The sequence below is a fragment of the Mustela erminea genome, chromosome 6, assembly GCF_009829155.1.
Source record: "Mustela erminea isolate mMusErm1 chromosome 6, mMusErm1.Pri, whole genome shotgun sequence".
In the NCBI taxonomy this organism is placed as follows: domain Eukaryota; kingdom Metazoa; phylum Chordata; class Mammalia; order Carnivora; family Mustelidae; genus Mustela; species Mustela erminea.
The window spans coordinates 65,282,464-65,303,861 of NC_045619.1; the positions used below are offsets into that span (position 1 = coordinate 65,282,464).

Here is a 21,398-nt window from a genome sequence, read left to right on the forward strand (position 1 = left end):
CCCACTAATACCCGTCAAAAATCATGCAGTCAGAGTGTGGCTCCCCGGCAGGCTCTGCCTCATGTCCGCTCCCCAGTTCATGGCTTAGGGTTGGCTGGGCTCCTTTTACCCCCCTCTCAGGTATCCCCTCTTCTGGCTCTTCTCCCCAGATTGCTCCTGGGTGTCCGCCCTCTTCTCACCCTCCGTGCAGGACCAGCATGATGTCTGGAATGCAGAGGGCCCTCAGATGGTGCAGGGCTGGTACCTACGCTCCAAGAGGGAGATGGACCCTAGGTCCATGGAAGCCAAGGACTGGGCTGCGGAGGGTTGGTGGGGTTTGGAGGAGAAAAGAAGAGGGAGAGGAAGTTAGCGTCAACCTGGGAACTTTGGTGTTAAATTTCCCTATGAAGTAGAAACCAAGGAAAGTGCTGGAAACAAGCAAAATGGCAATGGGTTCCCTCAAGGAAGGTGCACACAATCGTATCCTATGGACGAGTGGCCTAACCAAGGCCTCATGACTGCCTAAACATATACTCGGGAAAGAGACATACACAGCCATACCATGCACTGCCTAACTGTCCCGGCTCAGTGAAACTTGGTGTAGGAGATTATGAACCAGACAAAGAGCACTAATAATAAAGAAAATACTTCTATGTTACCTTATTGTGTTGAGCACGGTCTTCTGCAGGTAACGCACACAAACTCATTTATGTCTCAGTACAGCCCCTTAGAAAGTATCTGTTATAGGCTGAACCACATGGAATTGCCAAAACTCAACCATTTTGAGGTACAAATGGCAATGGTGCTTGGTGCAGCCTGCATTTTGTCTGCATTTTATAGATGAAGGAACTTAGATGTAGAGCACTTAAGTAACTTGCTAGAAAGTGTCAAACTTTTAGGCCAGGCAACCAGGCTCCTGTTTCTGTGGTTGTTATTAACTCCTGAAATACACTGCCTCTCCACCACACTGAATTAAAATTTCTCCTAAAAATTCTCTCCACGAATTGGTGCCCAATCATTCCCAGTCTCTACACACCAATCTGTTCATGACATGCCTACTTCTTTTGAAATGCTATCACTGCTCACCCAGTCACTCAGCTGGAAATCTCAGAATCAAATTTTATTTCTTTTCTTCATTTCTAGTCCACAAGAATAAAAAATATGTATTGAGTCTCTGTCAGCAGGAGCTGCAAAATCATAGGCCACGAAAGCTGAAAGGAACTATACAGGTAATCTAGTCATGTTCTAAGGCAGACATAGTCACTGAGTGCTCAGACCAGGATCAGATGAGAGTCTGTATTCCACAGTTCTGGTCTTTTCTTTCTCTGCTTCAGCTTTCACATTGGATTCATGCTATAGATAATACCTCTTTGTTTCTCTAGAGATTCACAACCCATTTTAACTTTCTAACTGTTGCACAGGACAATAACTGGGCTCACCAAACACTCCCTCTGTATCAACAGTCTTCCAGATGGTTCACATGCATTAATATGGGCATCAGTGCAAGAACTCAATGGTATGTTCTATTTAAACCCTGTTTTACAAATTGGATACTAAAGCACAGATCAAGCCATTTGTCTCAGATCACTAAGCTTGTGGACCAGAGGCCATGCCATACACATTTGTAGACAAGATGCCGTGACCATACAGCTTCATCCTGCCCTACCCTTCACTGGGCAAGGCTTAGTTTTAAATCCTTTGGGAAGCAGTTCACAATTCTCCCCTGACTCTGGGCTGAGTTGAAAGTCTCATCTGCCCAAACCACAGATCCCCCATTCTATAACACATCGTATATACTTGATGACTTATTGGTCTTTCTCCACTGGATTGCAAACATCCTGAGGACAGTGACTGTGTTTTACTGTTCATAATATTCACAGGACTTGACAGAATACCTAATAGTAATCACCACATAAATATTTGTTGAATGAACACATAGAAGAATGGATGGTCACCTAATTAATCTTTTTTCCTTCAATTTTTCATTATTCCAGCTCTCTTGTATCTTGAGGTGAGTTTGGGTAACTCGTAAGACATTTAATGTGTAAGTTCTATGAAGACAGGTGAGCCCTTTGTTATCTGCCTTAATAACTAAAGATAAGCCTTTTGATTTTTTGTTCCTTAAACTCTTGGTTATAAACTTGTCATTCTACTAATATAGTAGTTTTTCTCATCCATATCTGAGCTATAAATTTGTTTTAAATTTTATACTTTGACTTTTGAGTGTGAAATAAACAAATTTATGATATTTTACCTAGCCCATTACACCAGAAATTAGGTCTAAATAAGCAGGTCAAATAAATACTTTGACCTTAACACTGCAGGTTCTCAAATATTCATAGTCACATGGGTTTTAGATGTCATTACAGCGAGATTTTTTTTTTTAAGATTTTTATTTATTTATTGGACAGACAGAGATCACAAGTAGTCAGAGACAGGCAGAGAGAGAGGAGGAAGCAGGCTCCCTGCTGAGCAGAGAGCCCGAGCTCAATCCCAGGACCCTGGGATTTTGACCTGAGCCAAAGGCAGAGGCTTTAACCCACCTGAGCCACTCAGGTGCCCGAGGGAGATGTGTTTTAAATGATTTTATACTTAAATGTGTTCATTCTAACTGAGGTGTCCAAACTGCTACTGTGTCCTCTGATTTGCAACGGTACTCAGAATTCTAACAAATAGTGCTGAGTCAATTAAACATCCAATTGGAAAATGTATTATCTCTCTATGTCATATAAAAATTAATCCCAGATGTATACCAGAGCTTAGTACAAAAGATGAAACAATAAAGCCCTTAGAAGAGAGCATCTTTCTAATCTGTGGGTAGACAAAAAGCGCTAACTATATAAGAATAATACTAGTATATTGGACTCTATTAAGAAGCAGTGTTCATCAAAAGAAAAAAAATTAAGAGACTAAGAAAGGAAATCTCAGTCAGAAGAAGACATTCATAATACATGTATCCAACAAAGGAATTATATCTAAAATATATAAAGTATTTGCACACCTAATTAAGAAAAAGAAAAATGAGTGGGCAAGGACTTAGGTACTTCTCAAGAGAAAAAATCCAAATGGCCAATAAGTATACAAAAAAGACTTGCAGTCTTGTCAGTCACCAAAGAAAGACAAAGAAACCCACAATGCCAGACAATTACTCTCCCACCAAAATGGCTAAAATGAAAAGGACAAAAAACAAGAAGTGTTGAGGACACCTGGATGATGTGATCAGTTAAGTGTCTGACTCTTGGTTTTAGCTCAGATCATGATTCAGGGATGATCTCAGAGTCCTGAGATGAAGCCCCACTTTGGGCTCCACACTCAGCATATAATCTTTTTTTTTTTTTTTAAGATTTTATTTGTTTATTTGACAAAGAGAGAGAGATCACACGTAGGCACAGAGAGGCTGGCAGAGAGAGAGGGAGGACCTGACGTGGGGCTCAATCCCAGAACCCTGGGATCACGACCTGAGCCGAAGGCAGAGGTTTAACCCACTGATCCACCCAGGTGCCCCCAGCATGGAATCATCTTGAGATTCTCTCTCCCTCTCCTTCTGCCACTCCTTCTCATGCTCTCTCTCTTGCAAATAAATAAATCTTTAAGAAAAAAAAAAAGTGTTGATAAGAATCTGGAACAATGGGGTCTCTGACTATTGCCCCTGGGAATATAAAGTGCACAGTCACTTCAGAGAATTCTTTGGCGGATTTCATTAACATGCTCTACATAAAGCAGTTCCATGCCTAGGTATACCCTGTGGAAATGCATATACACATTCAACAAAAGACATTCGTGAGAGTGTTCTTGGCATCAGTATTGCTAAGAACCCTGTAGTGGAAACTACACGTGTGTTCATCAACTGTGGAGCAAAAAAATTAAATGTGGATAGCCACGGTATGGAGCACCATGCAAAAATGAGAAGGAAAAATCTACAAATTCACATAATTTGGGTGAATCTCAGAGATACAATGTTGACTGAAGCCAGACACAGAAGAATGCGTACTATAGGACTTCCTTTAGTAACTCCAAAAACTGGCAAAGCTAATCTATAACTTAGAAGTCAGGAGAGTGGTTAGTTTGGGGAGGTGGAGTAAAAGGACTGCATGGGAGCATCAAGAGGGTGTACGGATGCCTGTGATGTTTTGTTCTTCTGATCTGGAAGCTGGAATCTGAGAGATGCTTGAACAACTTCACCTTATATTGATGACATATTTTCTTTTCCACATGTAAGTTATAAAAATAATAAAAATTACATGGAGAAGAAAGTCTTCGTGAAGGGCAACAACCATTACACTTCATTATCACTTCATACATCAAAATGCATATTGGTTTGTGTTTTTTTTTTTTAGTAACATAGAATGTATTTGTAAATTGTAAGTAAGAGACCAGTGTCAGTTTTCTGGGTATTAGGGATTGAATTGGGTCCTCCCCAGACTCATAAATTGAAGTCCTAAATCACCAATATCTCAGAATGTGATCTTACTTGGAAATAGGGTTGTTGTAGATGTAACTAAGACTAAGGGAAGTGTTACCGGAGTAGGCCAGGTCCCTATTCCAGTATGCTTGGTGTCCTTGTAAAAGAGGAAATTTGGACACAGTTATGCATGTCCAGAGGGGAGATGAGGACCCAGGTTGAGGATAGCTATATACAAGCCAACAGAAGAGGCCTGGAACAGCTCCCTGCCTCACAGCCTTCAGAGGGAACCAACCCTGCTGACATCTTGATCTTGGATCTTGAATTTCTAGACTCCAGATTTGTGAGACAATACATTTCTTTTATTTGAACCATTCAGTTTGTGGTAATTAGTTATAGCAACCCAAGCGAACTAATACGCTGGGAAAACCAAAAGGGGAAACAACGTGCCTCTCGATACCCAGCCAGATAACAGGAAGGGACGGTGGTGTTAAAGGCTCTTCTGCTTAGGGACACCTGCTGCCCAATCCACCACTGCTTCACTAGCCCCTCACTCACTTGGTAAGGCTGCTCTAGGGAAGGAAGAATAATGGAATGCGTTATGCAAGGGAATGATCCTTTTCCTACTTTGAAGCAATGTAATGCTTGGAGTCATGTGATGCACTGAAGATGGAACATGAGAACCTAAGCCTCCCAAACAGTTCTGGAGACCCTGGCAAGAATCCTCAGAGAGGATTTTTCTGACCTGGCAGTGGCCTGGGTCTGAAGTACTTTCAAGAGGTAAAATGGTCCCCCGGATTATTCCTAAAGCAGTGGTTCCAATCACGCTTTAGTCAGGACCTCTTAGAGAATCCGTTGAAAGCCAAAAGTCCCTTCATCAGATAAATGCCCATATTCATCCAGATTTAAGAGTATAGGTAAGGATTTTTAAGGCAGAGGGTTGGTTTTTTATCTCTCTTCTAGAAATAAAGATGGATGGCGACAGATAATGGCTAAAGACAATTTCACCTGTCATCTCAGAGGAAGTTAGCAACAACTTGTCCTCTGCCAAGACTCAAAGGTATCATTCTGGAAACTTTGTAACTTTTCCCCCATGGGCTGGTTTTTCTCTTCCCCTATCTTTTCTTTGCAGTGACTAGCAGTTAATTACTTAAAATGCAAAGAGAATGTATGTCTCTCTTCAGGGGCACAAAGGAAAGGGGAGGCCTGAGGAGGGAACTCAGTCCACAGCCAGGTTTGGGGAAAGAGGGAATAATAGTGAGGAGAGAAGCACAGACTGATCAGTGCTCACCTGTGGTGAACAACAAAGAATATCATTTCCTTGGAGAAAATTCTCATTCTCTTCCCTGTGGAATTTCTAGTATTTCATTTCAACTCCATTTGCCAGCATAATTAAGTTGACATTACCTGTGCAGGACTATGAGAAGCTAAGTCACTGACTGGGGCTGGTTTGGAGGGTGAAGAGGGGGAAATAAAAACATGCAAGTATTTTACATTTTACACTGAAGATCTTTACTGCAAAGATTACAAACCCCAAAGCTACAACTGGTTAAACATTGCTCAAAGAGTCGGAGGCACTCAAGTGTAAAGGCGGGTCCTATAATTTGCTCATCATCATATTTGCAGAGCTAACCACCCCTCCTGGCACATGGCAGACACTCCAAAAATTGTGTGAATGAATGAATGAATGAAGGTATAAATGAGTGAAATGGTCATGGGATTTGCAGTTCATAAGATTTGGATACTAGTGTACATTCATTCATCCATTAAACAGATGTGTGACAGATCACTCTGTCTTTGGGACTGACTTTTCGTTTCTACAAAATGCAGACTCCATATAGAGAAGGTGCTCAGACAATCTACACTTAGGAGTATTAGTTAATTAGTTAATTATTAGTAGTAATTATTAATTAGCTAATAAGTTAACTAATGAGTACTAGTTAATAGTTAAGGAAAAGCTATCTGCACTGCCCACTCTGTATAGTAGGTAAGATGGGGTGGTATGTGCCGGACATATAGTCTAAGAGTTTGCAGAAGTCTAATTTGGGAAAGCTTTGCTCTGTCCTTCGGAAAGTGAGACCTACATTTACCTAACGTGAGGTCCTGTGATCTGTAATGCACTCAGTGGCACTTGCATAGTTATTGCTGCAGGCAGGACTGGACCAAAATAGTAGGAGGAAAAGAAGAGAGAGGCAATGTCAGAATTCTGCTAGGGAGAGGGTTTTGACAAGTACAACTGCTCATTTGGATTAGAGAAGTTAACCCTTTCAGACCATCAGAGATTCCCACCACCTCGACAACAGTCTCAGGAGTGGATCTCAAGGTTCTCGGAGTCTTTCAGTAAGGGAACGAGTCCCATCGTTTAGCTCATCTGCTCATCTTCAGGGCACATACGTCCGGAAGGTCTTGCATAAACACAATACACCAGAAACACGATTCAATTCGGAATGAAACAATAGCTATGGTGTAAAAGAAATAAAAAATATACAGACTGACCAGAAATTGATTTCATTAATACTTATCTGGTTAACACTTAGGTTTTGTGTGAAATTAAGGGGATAATTTCTCTTACGTTTTCGATAAATGGCTCTAGTTTTATTCAATGACTATTGTCCATCTTAAAGATGATTTTCTTATTGGAAAAAAAAAAACTATGCTGTTACTATCCACACATCTTTTAATATTAAATGTCATTTCTTGAAAATAATTAGCAAAACCTCCAATACATACACACCTACTGAATTGTTACACACAGCTTCTTTTGGTCAGTTTATCAAATTCTCCCAGCAGATTCCTCCAGGTTCTGGGCAGTGTTGTGCTTTGGCAGATCTAACTCCACTAGAAGGACTTAAATGGCTTCAAAGGTGTTGGGACCAGACACAGAATTTAACGGGCTTCCTAATTTCCATCTATCCTGACCCCACAGATACCAGGGTTTGTGTGATGTTTATGGGATATGTCCTCACTGACCTGTGATAAATAAAGCATTGTTTTCTTTTTCTTTTCTTTTCTTTTTTTTTTAATGATCTAAAATGTGCAGTGTTTTCACAATGACTTTTTCTCATTTCTTGGCTCAGGAAATAGGATTCTTGCCTCCTGAAGTCATCCTGTTATTCACCAGCAAATATTACTGACCCAACAACTCCTCAGCTGAGGTAGAAGAACACAGAGAGGGTAGGAGAGGCCACAGTCTTGTTTTCTCCACACAGATTCATAGGGAAGTCTTTGCTTTCCCTTCCTTGCCTCAAGTGGTTTGAGGCCATGTCTGGAGGAGCCTAGGATGTTAAAATGCCTCAAAAACAACAACAAAAAATAGTATGTCCAAAAGCCACAGGGACCACATGTTGTGAATGACGGCTTGGAAATGCTTTCGCTGGACTACAGACGTTAAGGATACAAACTTATCTAGGACTTTTAAAATAAACCATGATGAAAACGATACACATGTGCTATTCTTAGTGTTTGATAATTATACTGAGAACAATTTTTTTACTGTCTATTTAATCACATTGTTGACTACACAAAGAAATATATAATATTCTTTGCATTGGTATAGGTGTTAAAGTTAAAAAAAAAAAGCCTACTGAATTGAGATGTTATCTGAAATCAGTTTTTTTTTTTTTAAAGGTAAGCCTCTGAGTTAGCCATTAAAAAAAACATGTCTTGCTCAGTGTGCCTGGCAAGGAGCCCATATTTCATACTGTTTGATGCGCACTGAATACACTGACCTGGAAGGATTTCATAATAATAGTAATAAACCCAAGTACCAGCCTTCAAGTATTCTTTTTTTTTTTTTTTAAAGAATTATTTATTTATTTATTTGACAGACAGAGATCACAAATAGGCAGAGTGGCAGGCAGAGAGAGAGGAAGGGAAGCAGGCTCCTTGCTAAGCAGAGAGCCCAATGCAGGGCTCGATCCCAGAACCCTGAGATCATGACCTGAGCCCAAGGCAGAGGTTTTAACCCCCTGAGCCACCCAGGCACCCCCAATCTTCTGGTTCTAGGTCCCATGGAAAATATCTGGATCAGTTGTTCCCACATTTTGTATCTGAACTGCGCTGGTTATGTATGAAGCCTCAGGGGATTGTTTTGCCAAAAATCCTGATTCAGTAAGTATAGGGTGGGGACAATAAAATGTGTATTTCTGTTACCTCTAAACTAAGACTATCACCCCGAAACCATCAATATCCATAAAAATGCACATAAATAATAGATTTGTCTCATTGTTGAAATAAAAATTGAAGGTGATACTCTATAGTAAATTTGTGCTCAGAGGTAGTAGAGTTAAACAGAGGTAATTCCCCTCCCTACTTCTTGGGCCTGTCACTATGTGTATCTGAGTGCCCATCCTTTATACAGGAGTTCAAATGTTTGAGTAGCCCTCAAAAGTGACTACCTTCCACACTATCTTCTGCTCCTCATACTGGCATGTAACAGAAGTTACCATAGTCAGACAACAAATAGCATTGCTAATAATAATGAAGGAGCTTCCAGAAAGTCAATTTATAATTTATAGACTGAATGTATGAGTCTCCCCAAAAGTTATGTGTTGAAATCTACTCCTCAGTGTGATGGTTTGGAGATAGGACCTCTAGGAGATAATGATGTTGTGAGGGTGGAGCACTTATGAATCAATTAGTACCCATATATAAGGGACTCTAGAGAACTCCCTTGTTTGGAATATGGAGTATGGAGATTTTTCATAAAATTAAAAATAGAAATACCATATGATCCAGTAATTCCACTCCTGAGTACATACCCAAAGAAAATGAAAACACTAATTCAAAAGGATATATATACCTATGTTTATTGCAGCATTATTTACAATAACCAAGATACAGAAGCAACCCAAGTACCCATTGATAGATGAATGGCTATATAAGGGGTGTGTGTGTGTGTGTGTGTGTGTGTGTGTGTGTGTCCCCACAATGGAATATTACTCAACCATGAAAAAGAATGAGATCCTGCCATTTGCAACAACATGCATAGATCTAGAGGACATCATGCCAAGTGAAATAAGTCAGGCAAAGAAAGACAAATACCATATGATTTCACTTATATGTGGAATCTAAGAAACAAAAAACAAAAATCAGAAATAGGCTCATAAATACAGAGAACAAACTGGTGGCTGTCAAAGGGGAGGAAGGTGGGGGATGGGTAAAGTAGAGGAAAGGGATTCAGAGGTACAATCTTCCAGTTATACAATAAAAAAGTCACAGGGAATATAGTCATTACTGTAATAATGTATGGTGGCAGATGGTAACTACATTTATTATGGTGAACACTGTGTAATGTATAGAACTGTAGAATCACTAAGTCATACACCTGAAACTAATATAATATTGCATGTCAACTATACTTCAATAACATTTTCTTTTTAAGAGAGAGAGAGAGAGACTCCAGAGAACTCCCTCGCCCCTTCTGCCATGTGAGGTTACAATGAAAAGATGGACACTTGCAAACAACGGAATAGGACGAGCCCCAAAATAAACCTGTGTTTGTATGGTCAATTGATCTATGACAAGAGAGGCAAGGACATACAATGGGGAAAAGATTTGATAAATGATATTGGGAAAACTAACCAGCTACAGGCATAAGAATGGAACTGAAGCACTTTCTTAACACCATACACAAAAATAATCTCAAAATGGATTAAACATCTCTTGTCCTGAAACCTTAAAACTCCTAGAAGAAAAATAGGCCTCAGCCTCAGCAACATCTATGAGCCCAGGAAGTGGGCTCTCCCAGCCACCCTAACTGTTAGAAATAAATTTCTGTTTTTATAAACCACCCAGTCTATGGTACTTTGTTATGGTGGCCTGAATGATCTAAGACTACCCCTTAATATGGAAAACAAATGAAAAACAAATCTATTAAAATTATGGCCAGTGAGTTTAATAGTCTAGAGCAAGGGTCGGCATTTCTGTAAAGGGCCAGATGCATTAGGCTTTGCTGGTTACAACAACTCACTGGGTAGAACACTCAAGTTCACAGATAATGTGATGAATAGATAGATACATGATCCTGGCTGTTTTCCAATAAAGCTTTTTTTTTTTTTTAAGATTTAATTAATTAATTTATTTGACTTTCAATCAAATAAATTACAAGCAGGCAGAGAGGCAGGCAGAGAGAGAGAGGGAAGCAGGCTCCCTGCTGAGCAGGGGGCCCGAAGTGGGGCTGGATCCCAGGTCCCTGGGATCATGACCTGAGCTGAAGGCAGAGGCTTTAACCCATTGAGCCACCCAGGCACCCCTCCAATAAAGCTTTATTTATGGACACTGAAATTTGTTTTTCATATAATTTGCTTGTGCTACAGAATATTATTCTTCTCTTGATTTTTTTTTTTCAACATTGAAAGGTATAAAAACCATTCTTAGTTCAAGGAATATATAAAAAACAGGCAGTGGCCAGATTTGGCCCTTACGCCATAGTTTTCCCACCCCAGGCTAGAGCACAAGATCAGAGTCCATAGTTGTATGAATTTTCTTCTTCTCTATTGTTCTTTTGGTTGTATTGTTCTTTGGTCATAGATTGCATTCCTGCTTCCAACCCATCCCCATGCAAATGCACTAGGGTCCTGGGGAGAAGATATATGAAATTCACTGCAAAATCATTGCTCCTACAGATACCCTGTGCATTCACATTGTGTTGCCCTGTAAGAGATACATTACAAACATCAAATAAGGCCGAGACCTACCATGGAACAAGATAGGCTCTGTGAAGTCTTCCCCACTGCCTATGCTTATGGCTCCTCATGTGTAAATCTAGACTTGACAAAACGGACCTCAGGGAGGGCCTGCCTGTAGCCTTGCCATGAACGTAGAAATCAAACAACAACAGCAAAACACAAATAAAAACTCATTTTTCATCAGACTGTCGATCTTGCTTATGAATATCTCTTGATCTTTTATCCATATAGCAAAATAGGTTCATCATGAACTTGAAGCTTATTAACAGAGGAAGTTCTGATCTCCTGTTTCCTTCCAGCTAAGCAGCATGAAAGGGATGAGAGAAGCTGATGGATAATAGAGAGCTGTCAATGTTAAAAGGTTTACTCTATTAATATAGGGCAACATTTCCCAAGGCGTGGTATGCTGAACGCTGACTGTTAGATGTTCTGCCAAAAAAAGCATTTCAAGGTCAAATAAGTTTAGGAAGTGTGTCATAAAATATCCCTTCTTTCTTGATTCTTAGCATGCATTTGTAAATTAAAGGCTCTGAGGATTCTTGCAATAAAACTGCTTACCTAGGTTAAGTCAAGTGTTTCTCAATCTTTCTTAGGAAACCTTTTTTTTTTTTTTTTTTCCTTTCCTTCACTTAACTGTTATTCGTATGCCAAAATACTAATGATCCAGACGACATTTTGGGAAACATTGATATAAACAAGAGGAAAGAATGGAAAGGTTTTAAGTAGGGAAGTGAATTGTGTTTTAGAACCAACCACTTTGGTAAGGAGCAGACCTTTCTTTCCTAATTTTTGTCATTTTTAGGAAATGACCCTATATTCTAGTCATGTGCTCAAGCCAGCTAATACAGCCACATTTGTTGTGGTAACTTTTTAAGAAGTGATAAAATACGTGATGGTTTAAAAATAATCCTAACAGTACACATGATGGTGTGAAAAGCAAATGATGGTGTGTTGCCACTCTCTCGCCTCTACACCAATAGTCTGGTATATTCTCTAGACGTACTAGGCAGGGTTACCAGCTTCCATTTCATTTTTCAGTTTTTGTAGCAACTCTAAATCATAGGCATGAGTCTATTGCTTTGGATTATAAACTTTCAGCAGTATCTACCAAAAGAATTCATTCTTACACTTCTTTTTGCCTCATATACCTCTTGTATCAAATCTATCAACAAGTTCTAGCAATTTTACCTTCAAAATACATGTCACGTCTGTCCACCTCCCCTGTCCGAACAGTCACTGGCACTCTGCCCTAACTGGTCTTCCTTCTTGCATCCCTTTATCCTTCTTGTCTTTTGCTTTTATTGCATCCATAAAGAGTTCTTCAAAACATAAATTAATGGTCCCTGGCTTCAAAGTCCTCAATGGCTTCCCATCAAAATAAAATTCAGAATCTTTTTCAAGGTCTGTGAGGTTTTGCATGATCAGGGTCCAGCCTCTCAGCTATCTCCTCACCAAACTCTAGCCACACGTGCTTCCTCTCTGACCCCTGAATATTTCCAGTCTTCTCCTCTCCTTACAGCCTTCCCATCTGCTACTTCCTCTGCCCAGATTGCTTTTTCTTACTTTTTTCCCAAGCTAAGCCCTATTCTTATTTCAACTATCAATTTAAATCTTTCATTGTCCGAGAGACCTTCCCAAAACACCAAATCTGAATCAGTTCCTATTGTTTTGTTTTGAAGATTTATTTATTTGAGAGAAATAGAGCATGCACACGAGCAGAGAGGAGGTGCAGAGGGAGAGAGTCTCAAGCAGACCCCCTGCGGAGCTGGGAGCCTGATGAGGGACTCAATCTCACGACCCTGCAATCATGACCTGAACGGAAATCAAGAGTTGGATGATAACCAATGGAATCACACAAGCACCTTTCCTGCTTTGACCCCTGCCTTTTTTTTTTTTTAAATAGCACCCTGTTCTTCATTCTACTTCCAACAATTTGTTATTACATGTTTATTTTTTAAATGTCCGTAAGTTCCACAAGATGGGGAATGCATCTGCTTTATTCAGCACTAACTGTGGAAAAATTGGCACTGTGTCTGGTCACAGAAGAGGCTTAATAATTATTTTTATATGAATGAAGCTCACCATTGGAAAGTTCTCTGATAGTTTTATCTGCTGCCTTTTCCTTACATGAAACTTTAGCACCACCCAGATTTTCGTTTTTTGCACACTAATCACCCAAAAGACATATGCGTTCACCTCTGTGGGGAGCAGAGCTCTAAGGGACGTCTCCTATAGCTGTCCTCTTAAGCTTCACTAGCCATTTCAGTTTATTCTCTTCTTGGGAACTCACTGTACTTATATTCTGTACCATTCATTTGGTGTGTACTCTTACATTGCCTTGTAACAACTCATCTACTATTGTTAATGAACACCTTATCTTTACAGTTTGTCTGACCAATGATGTCATAAGTCTGTCGAGTACAGGACCTGGTACTTCACAACCTAAAGTACACAGCATGCTTCCACAGAGTTGTACATAGTTGTACGAAAGGAGTCTCTGTCCGGCACCTGTAGTGCCCCCATTTTAACACTTAAGTCTGGGGATTTGACTCGTTTTCTTTCACTGCTTTCTTCCCCAACATTTTGGAGTGTGTTGCCATCATACTGGAAATGAAAGCTGGGATAAAGAGTAGTTAAGGGAGGAGAGTGGGAACAGAGAACTTGCCTGAAGTTTCTCATCTCCTCCTCAAGTGTTGAAAGAGGTAAAGACAACTTGGTAAAGGACTAGGCATCCTTTATACTGCTAGGGATCTCCTAGAATATTTAGAAGAATGACTTGCTCAAGACTTGGAAATATGGATTTTTAGAACTTACGTGAAACAAGAAAATTTCAATCATTAGCTCAGTCTCTTATCACTCGATTTTTGGATGAATTAGACTCAAACACCCATCTAATTAAGGAAGTATCTCTGGGACCCAAGAAGTTAGTCTGTCTTTTGCTTGCCAATTCCAATGTTGTCCAAATAACAGTTGTTAAGGAATATTTAAAATGCTAAATACCTTAGCTACTTTTTGCTTTATTTTCTTCCTCACCAAAATATAAGGGTTATTATGAAAGTTCTGCCACCAAGCTACTTCTGAAACATGGAACAGGAAAGTTAAGTCTATAACAGTATTATATTTGTTAGCATAGAACTGTTCAAGGAAAGTAGACGTTTTCACAATGATCTGTTTACCTAGTGTATCTTCACAACAACATTTTAAGGTGAACAGAGTACTAGACATTGTTATCTTGAATCAGTCAATAAGGAAACTGAGCATGAGAAAGAGGGCCTTAATGATATACGTACTAATTGGCTAACTTCCAGGTTTGTGTTGTAGAATTCACCTAAAATGTAGGATCACTATTATCACAACCCCGTTATTCAGTGAATTCTAGAACAGGATTGTTAACCTGGGGTCAGGCCTGACTAAAGAATTTGCGGGATCTAGTATAAAATGAACACTTGGAGCTCCTTCTTTGAAAATTATTGAGAGCTGACAGTGACAGCAGAACTTTAAACCTAGTGCGGGAGCCTTCTAAGTTCAGAGTCCCGTGTCCCTGCACAGTTTGCGTTTCTGTGAAGCTGGCCCTGCCCAGGGCCTCTGCACGTCTAACATTTGGTTTGGTATCAGGGAGGCTGTGAACTCTAAAAATGTAGGCAGAATTTTTTCTTAATGTGCATGTGTTTGTGTTTCATATCCCATAGCTTTTTTTTTTTTCCCCCCAGATTCTTGAAGTGGTCTGTTAACAAAATAAAGCAAGAAGAATGCCTCTTCAAGAGTAAAAAATGTTCTCACGGAGCCCACAATGCCAGGAACGAGCATGCTGGCTCCTGTGCATGATCCTTCTGGAGACTGAGCTTGTGAATGAGTGGGTTTTCATGACTGCATGGGAGTAAATGCAAAAACCAAAGAATTCTTAAGGTTGCCCAGATGTTGCCAGAAATACACTCAAAATGCATCTTCAGATGACAGGGAAGCAATTGGTGACATGTTCAAGATGACCATATATTCTTTATAAACCCCAACGGGATACCCAAATATGAGCTCTTTTGTTGAATTATACCCCCTTAAAGAAAGCTTCTCCCTCTTCTGTAATTAGATATCACATTCCCTCCTTCAGATAAAGGAGAAATACCTCACTGCAAGATTTACCACCTTGTAGTGTAGGAATCAGGTAGGAATTTGTTTAAAAAGCAGGTGCAGAAAATGCCCTCAGAAATAGAAAGTGTTCTCTGAAGACCAGCAACCCGAGAAACACTACAGGTGAAACACTTCAACACCCGAGTTGGCTGGTAAAACCTCACAGCCATCTCCTGGAAGTCTCACACACAACTATCCCTAAATGTGCCCGGTGCCAAAAGCCTGCTCTTGCCAATTAGAGTGGTTGCCTTAAAATTTTACTTAGTCTCTTTGCCCTTTCAGACTAAATTGGCTTGCTTCTCAGCCAGATCTCCAGCTCACATAAATGGGGGTAAGGAGATGAGTAACTGAAACCAGAGGGTAATTCTCAAATCTCTTTTCTCCCAGTGTCAAACTTCTCATGATGCACTTCGAACAAGTAGAAAAGTACGATTAACCCAAGCTTCTTGGTCACCCTGCTGTCCCTGCTCTGTCCTTGCTCAGGGTACACTGGGGCAGTCCGCATGATTCAACCAGCCTCCAAAGCTCCTGCAGACCCATCCCTCGAGGACCTGGTTGCTCACACTAGGTACCTAATCCATCCAAGAGTAAGCGTTCATTAATTCTACCCATCCCGCAAGGTGAAACAGGAGGCTGGCAGGTGAGTAGTAGGTGACAGCAGCTTTCCTCTGGTTTCTAGGATTAAGTTGGCTATTAATCCTTTTAATTGAATGGAATTGCCCCCTGGGGCAATCTTCCTCTCCCCGGGTGTGCGCAGCCTTCCTGCAAGCCATCTACTCGAACTGGAGTCTGCTGGTACCTGCTCCCCCGCCCTTCCCAGCACGCCCAGGCCACAGGGAGAGGTGGCAAACTTCCGACAGCCGCAGACCCCACCCGGGCGGGCCCTGCGCCCTTCAGCTGGGGATGGGGCCTGCGCGACGCCGGGATGGGAGAGGGAGTGGGAGGGTCCCGGCGCGCGGCCGGGCGCGGGGCTCGGGGCGAGCGAGCACGCGCCGCGGGGCCGGGAAGCGCGCCGACTCTCTCCCGCGCAGGGAGGGCCGCGGACCCGGCGCCGCTCCACACGTGGCCCGGAATCGCCGAGCTCACTTCAGGAATAGCCCCAGGGCCCCAGGCAGAGGCAGCCAGACCCGGCCGGGCGCCTACCTCCCTCCATCCTGGCTGCCCCGAGCGACTCGCGCGTTAACCCTCTCGCTCCCGGCGCGGCCCGCCGCCGCTGCCACCCGCGGCGCGCGCCACCTCGGCGGGCAGTGCAGGCGCCCAGAGCGCCGGCCGACGGCTGGGGGTGGGGGGCGGCCGCAGGGGGGCAGAGCCTCCCAAACCGCTCCCCTCCCGCCTCCTGGCCGCGAGCCCACCCTCCCCCGGGGTCCGCGGGGACCCGCCCCTCCCGCGCACCCGCCGAGCCTGCCTCCCCGGCCGCCCCCGCCCCGCGTGGCCTCCGAGGCGTGGGCTCTGTGAGCTCTGGGCTGCGGCCCCCGGAATACCTGCTCCTCCGGCGCGGGTGGGGTTCAACTGGTGGTCCCGGGAACCCCGCTCCTTCCCCGAGGCTCCGGCAAGTACTCCCGCCGCAGGGAAAAGCGCTCGCGGCTTTCGGCCCCCAAACGTGACACTCTATATATCCGGCTCCGAGACTGGGTGTGGGGCGGGAGGAAACCACCCTCCCTCCGACCTTCCCCGTCGCCGCCGCGGCCTCGGCGTGGGGCGCAGTGGCGGCGGCAGCCTCAGCCCGCGGCGGGAGGAGGGCGCGGGGCTGGCGAGGGCCCTTAACAGGCCGCGGGGCGACGGCACGGTGCGCGCAGGCCCGCCCGGCGGCTTCCATTCATTGAGCACCCAGCACAGATGCTCGCTATTACTCCCGGGCTTTTTTTTTTTTTTTTTTTTTTTTCCATTTTTTTCCTTTCTGTCTTTTTTTTTTTTTCTCCTTAAGCTGGGCAAGGGGAAAGGGAACTAGAAAGGCGCCCCTCTCTGGTCTGAGAAAGAAACTCTCCCACACCTTGAGAGAGAAAGAGAGGAGGAAAGTGGGGGGTGGGGTGCGGGAAGAGAGAGGCAGAAAGTCTAAGGTTCTGGTCTGAATGCTTGGAGGACACACTTTCCCCCCACCCACCCTAACAGAAAATACAGCCTCAAAATCCGAGTTCGCTGAGCTTGTGGGCACCACACACCCCGTGGGAGGGATGCTCTTGTATCTGCTCCAGTCTGCGGAGGCGCCCTGCAATGACCGGCCAGCGCAACGTCCTTTTTAAAATCCGAGGGGGTGGAGGGTGGTGGAGGGGGGCGGAGGGGGGGCAGGCTCTACTCAGACCCAGGGTTTGGAGGGCAGACCTGAGGCGCTGTCCGGCGCCGGGGTGGGAGTGGGCAGGTGGCGAGAAGACTAGAAAGGACCAGAGATGCGCGCTGCAGAAACAGCAGCGCTTCGACAGATTAAAAAGAAAAGGAAAAAATAATAATAAGACGTTTTGCTTCTTAGCCTGGTAGCAATTTTGCAGATTTGGTTTGGTCATTGTTAATATTTAAACGGAAAAACTGGATCCGTCGTGAGGGAAGACTTGTAGAGGGGCGGACAGGCGGGGGGTGCAGCCGTCCTAGTCCTTAGCTCGGGAAGTGCTGAATGTGGGCCAACGCCCAACCCATTTCCTAGAACAAGGTGGAAGATAAATTCCCAAATAAATACGGTGTGTTAAGATAAAACAAAATGGATATTGCCCTAGAAGCTGTCTTCACGGTCCTCATTACAACAACTGACATACAGATAAATAAAATTTAATTCATGAAGGATGGAGATAATGAAATGAGCTTTTTTTTTTTTTCTTTTGCATTAAGAAGAATTCATACCCATCTTGGATTCTCTTCTACGGGGCTCTCTTTGGTTAAATACAACAAGCAAAGTGTAGCCTAAAGGCACTGTGGCTAATTTCCTCTGGTGACTGTCCAAAAGCAAGAGAAGGAGAGGAAAAGTTAGGACCAAGTAAATACACTTTTTTGGTTACCCCTTCCCCCACTGAAGAATAAATCGTAATATATTCTCAAAATGTGTGTGACAGTACTTGAAATGATACTGTCAAATGTTGGTTAGACTATGTTGTAATCCCTCATCACATTGGATAGAAGGTAAATTTTTACAACTCTTTGGAAAGCAATTTAGCAACACATTTCCAAGGCATAAAATGTTCAGTCACTCAAAAATGTTTATTGTTCTGAACCTTTTGATGAAGAATTCCCATTTTTTAGAATATATCCAAAGGAAATAACCCAAAAAAAGGAAATGCCTTATGGACAAAGTTACAGGTTTATTATAACATTATTTATAAGGTAGAAAATAAACACCCTTTCAGTGGAATGTTGGCAACTAAAATGCAACACTATTGTAGATTACAAAATTGTAATTGGATTATCACCATTTAAATGACATTTACGTATAGATAATGTATTGGTCTGCTAGTGCTGTCATATTGAATGAAGTACACAGACTGAGTGGCTGAAACAACAGAAATTTATTGTCTTATAGTTCTGGAGGCTAGAAGTCTAAGAACAAGTGTCTGCAGGATTCTTCCTTCTGCGGGCTGTGAGAAGAATGTTTCAGGCCTCCCACCTAGCTTCTGGCGGTATGCTGGTAATTTTTGGCTTTTCTTGGCTTATAGAAATATAATCTTTGCCTTCATGTTCACACAGTGTTCTCCCTGATGCCCAAATTTCCCCTTTTCATAAGGACAGCAGTCATTCTGGATTAGGGCTCCTCCTAATGACCTCGTCTGAGCTTAATTTATTACATCTGCAACAACCTATTCCCAAATAAGGTCACAAGGGTCAGGACTTCAACATATAACAGGGGAGGTGGGTGGAGAAGGGCAGGATACAACCCAAAACAGGTAAAAAATAAAAAGAGGCAGTGTAATAGGTTGAATGGTGACTCTTAAAAGGTATGTATGTCCCTGGAGCCCATGAATGTTACGTTATTTGGAAGAAAGGGTCTCTACGTATGTAATTAAGTTAAAGATCTTGAGAGTAATTCATCCTGATTATCCAGGTGGGCCCTAAACCCAATGTTAAGTGCCTTTATAAAAGAAAGACAAAGGAGGATTTCAGACCCCTACATACTGGAAAAGAGATGTGGAGACAAGGCAGAGATAGGAGCGATGAGACAAACAAACACCAATAGCAACAGCAACAACAACAACAAAACAAGGAAATGAAGGAATGCTGACAGCCACCAGATAAAAAAAGATAGACGGAAGGATTCCTCTCTAGGACCTCCACAGGGAGCATGGTCCACACCTTGATTTTGGATTTCTAGCTCCAGACCTGTGAAATAGTTAATTCTTGCAGTTTAAGCCACCCAGTAATTTATTACAGCAGCACAAGGAAATGAGTAGGAGAAATTTGTCTGTGGTGGAATTTCACACACTTTTTTGTTTTTTCTCAAAAGAGAGGTAATACTGACCAGGACCTTTCTGAGAGTATATTTTAATAACGTTATCTTAAAATTCTCATTCACTTTTGAAGGGGTAGGCAGGAGACATGCTAAAGATTTCACTGTCCTGCCAAATCAACTCTCCAAGACGCTCCAGTGCAGTGAAAATGACAAAGTGTTCTGATTATGTGTAATGTGTCCTGTTGTTTTGGATCCCCACACACGGTACACGGTCAGCTCCTGCTAATACAGAGTCAGCTCTATGTTGGTCTGATTAGAGGGCAGGCTTCAGGGTTTTATCTCAAAACCATCGTTGTTCATGGTCGATGTTGAGAAATAGGCTATTACGACTGACCTCTCCTTTCAAAAAGTCTCTTCTCCCTCACTATTTATTGCTCGGGGACTTACCATTTCGTTCAACCCCATAAAGTAATTGTTTCTTTATAAATCTGCCTGGAAATCTTTATTTAATATGCAAAATACTTCCAGCCTGTGCCAGACCCAAAGTAATACATCAGATCATTCTAATGACACCGTGAAGTGGGAAGTTGTGAGTAAAGCCAGTCTTACAAAAGAATGCTCTTTCTTTAAACACAAACTGTTTCTGTTTACTGATAGCATTAAGGAAACAGTTTGATTTTCATCTTCAGTAGAATCATAGAAATATAGTATTCTGGAACTAGAATGCTAGTCCTTGAGGCCCACTATCTTACTTTAGCATGGTAAAGCCTGGATTTCATGTTTTGTCTTTGGACACTGAATTAGTTTTCTGTTGCTGTATAGCCAATTATCATAAGCTCAGTGCTTTAAAACAATACCCATTAACTATGAGGAAGTTTTGTAGGTGGGTCATGCAGACCTGAAGTCACTGGGTTCTTTGCTTAAGGTTTCACAATGCTGAGAGCCTCGTGTCAGCCTGGGCTTTGATCTCTCCTCTGTGGCTTGGGGTCTTCTTCCAAGCTTTTCATTGTTTGTTGGCAGGATTTAGTTCCTTGTAGCTACAGGTCTAGATGTCCCATGTTTTTACTGGCTGTTGGCCAGGGTTTGCTTCCAGCTCTTAGAGGCCATCTTCTAGTCCTAACCATGTACACTCTCATAGTACTTTTGTTTGCTTCTTTAAGGCCAGAAGAAGAAAATATTTCTCTCTTCACATCTCTGACCCTTTAAAAAGCTGCAATTATGTGAAGCCCACTTGGGATAGCCTTCCTTGGATTAACTCAAAGTCAGCTGACTTGGGGCCTTCACTTTGCAGTCCCAAGAGTGAAACCCATCATAGACACAGTCCCACCTGTTTAACGGGGTGGGGCTATACAGAGCATGTAAGCTAGACTGTGTGATTCTGGAGGTCTTTCAAAATCCTGCTACTCTTGGGGTGCCTGGATGGCTCAGTGGGTTAAGGCTTCTGCCTTCAGCTCAGGTCATGATCTCGGGGTTCTGGGATCGAGCCCTGCATCGGGCTCTTTGCTCAGCGGGGAGCCTGCTCCCCACCCCCACCTGCTTCTCTGCCTACTTGTGATCTCTGTCAAATAAATAAATAAAATCTATAAAAAAAATATATCCTGCTACTCTCACTCACTCACTTAGTTGGTAGGTGGCAGTGTCAGCACTAACAGAGTATTGTTTCCTACTCTACTGAGGAGTTTCTCTGGCATAAAGAAAACGGTTTTTCATTATCTGTGCCTTTTATGAAGCAGCTAGATATGGATCTTACCAATTTTTTCTTATCTTCCCTTTCCTATGTAGATATTTCGGTCTTTAAAAACTATATAATACCTTTATCGATAACTAAAAGCATAAC

General features: G+C 42.4%; 1 protein-coding gene across 2 annotated transcripts in view; it reads right to left on the reverse strand.

The window, feature by feature from the left end:
- FAR2 (fatty acyl-CoA reductase 2) overlaps window positions 1-17,057 on the reverse strand; it is a 133,632-nt gene extending 116,575 nt beyond the window's left edge. For both annotated transcript variants that reach the window (XM_032347549.1, XM_032347550.1), the window contains exon 1: window positions 16,677-17,057. The gene's annotated coding sequence lies outside the window, so the exon portion shown is untranslated. The remainder of the gene's footprint in view (window positions 1-16,676) is intronic.
- Window positions 17,058-21,398: the final 4,341 nt, after the last annotated feature.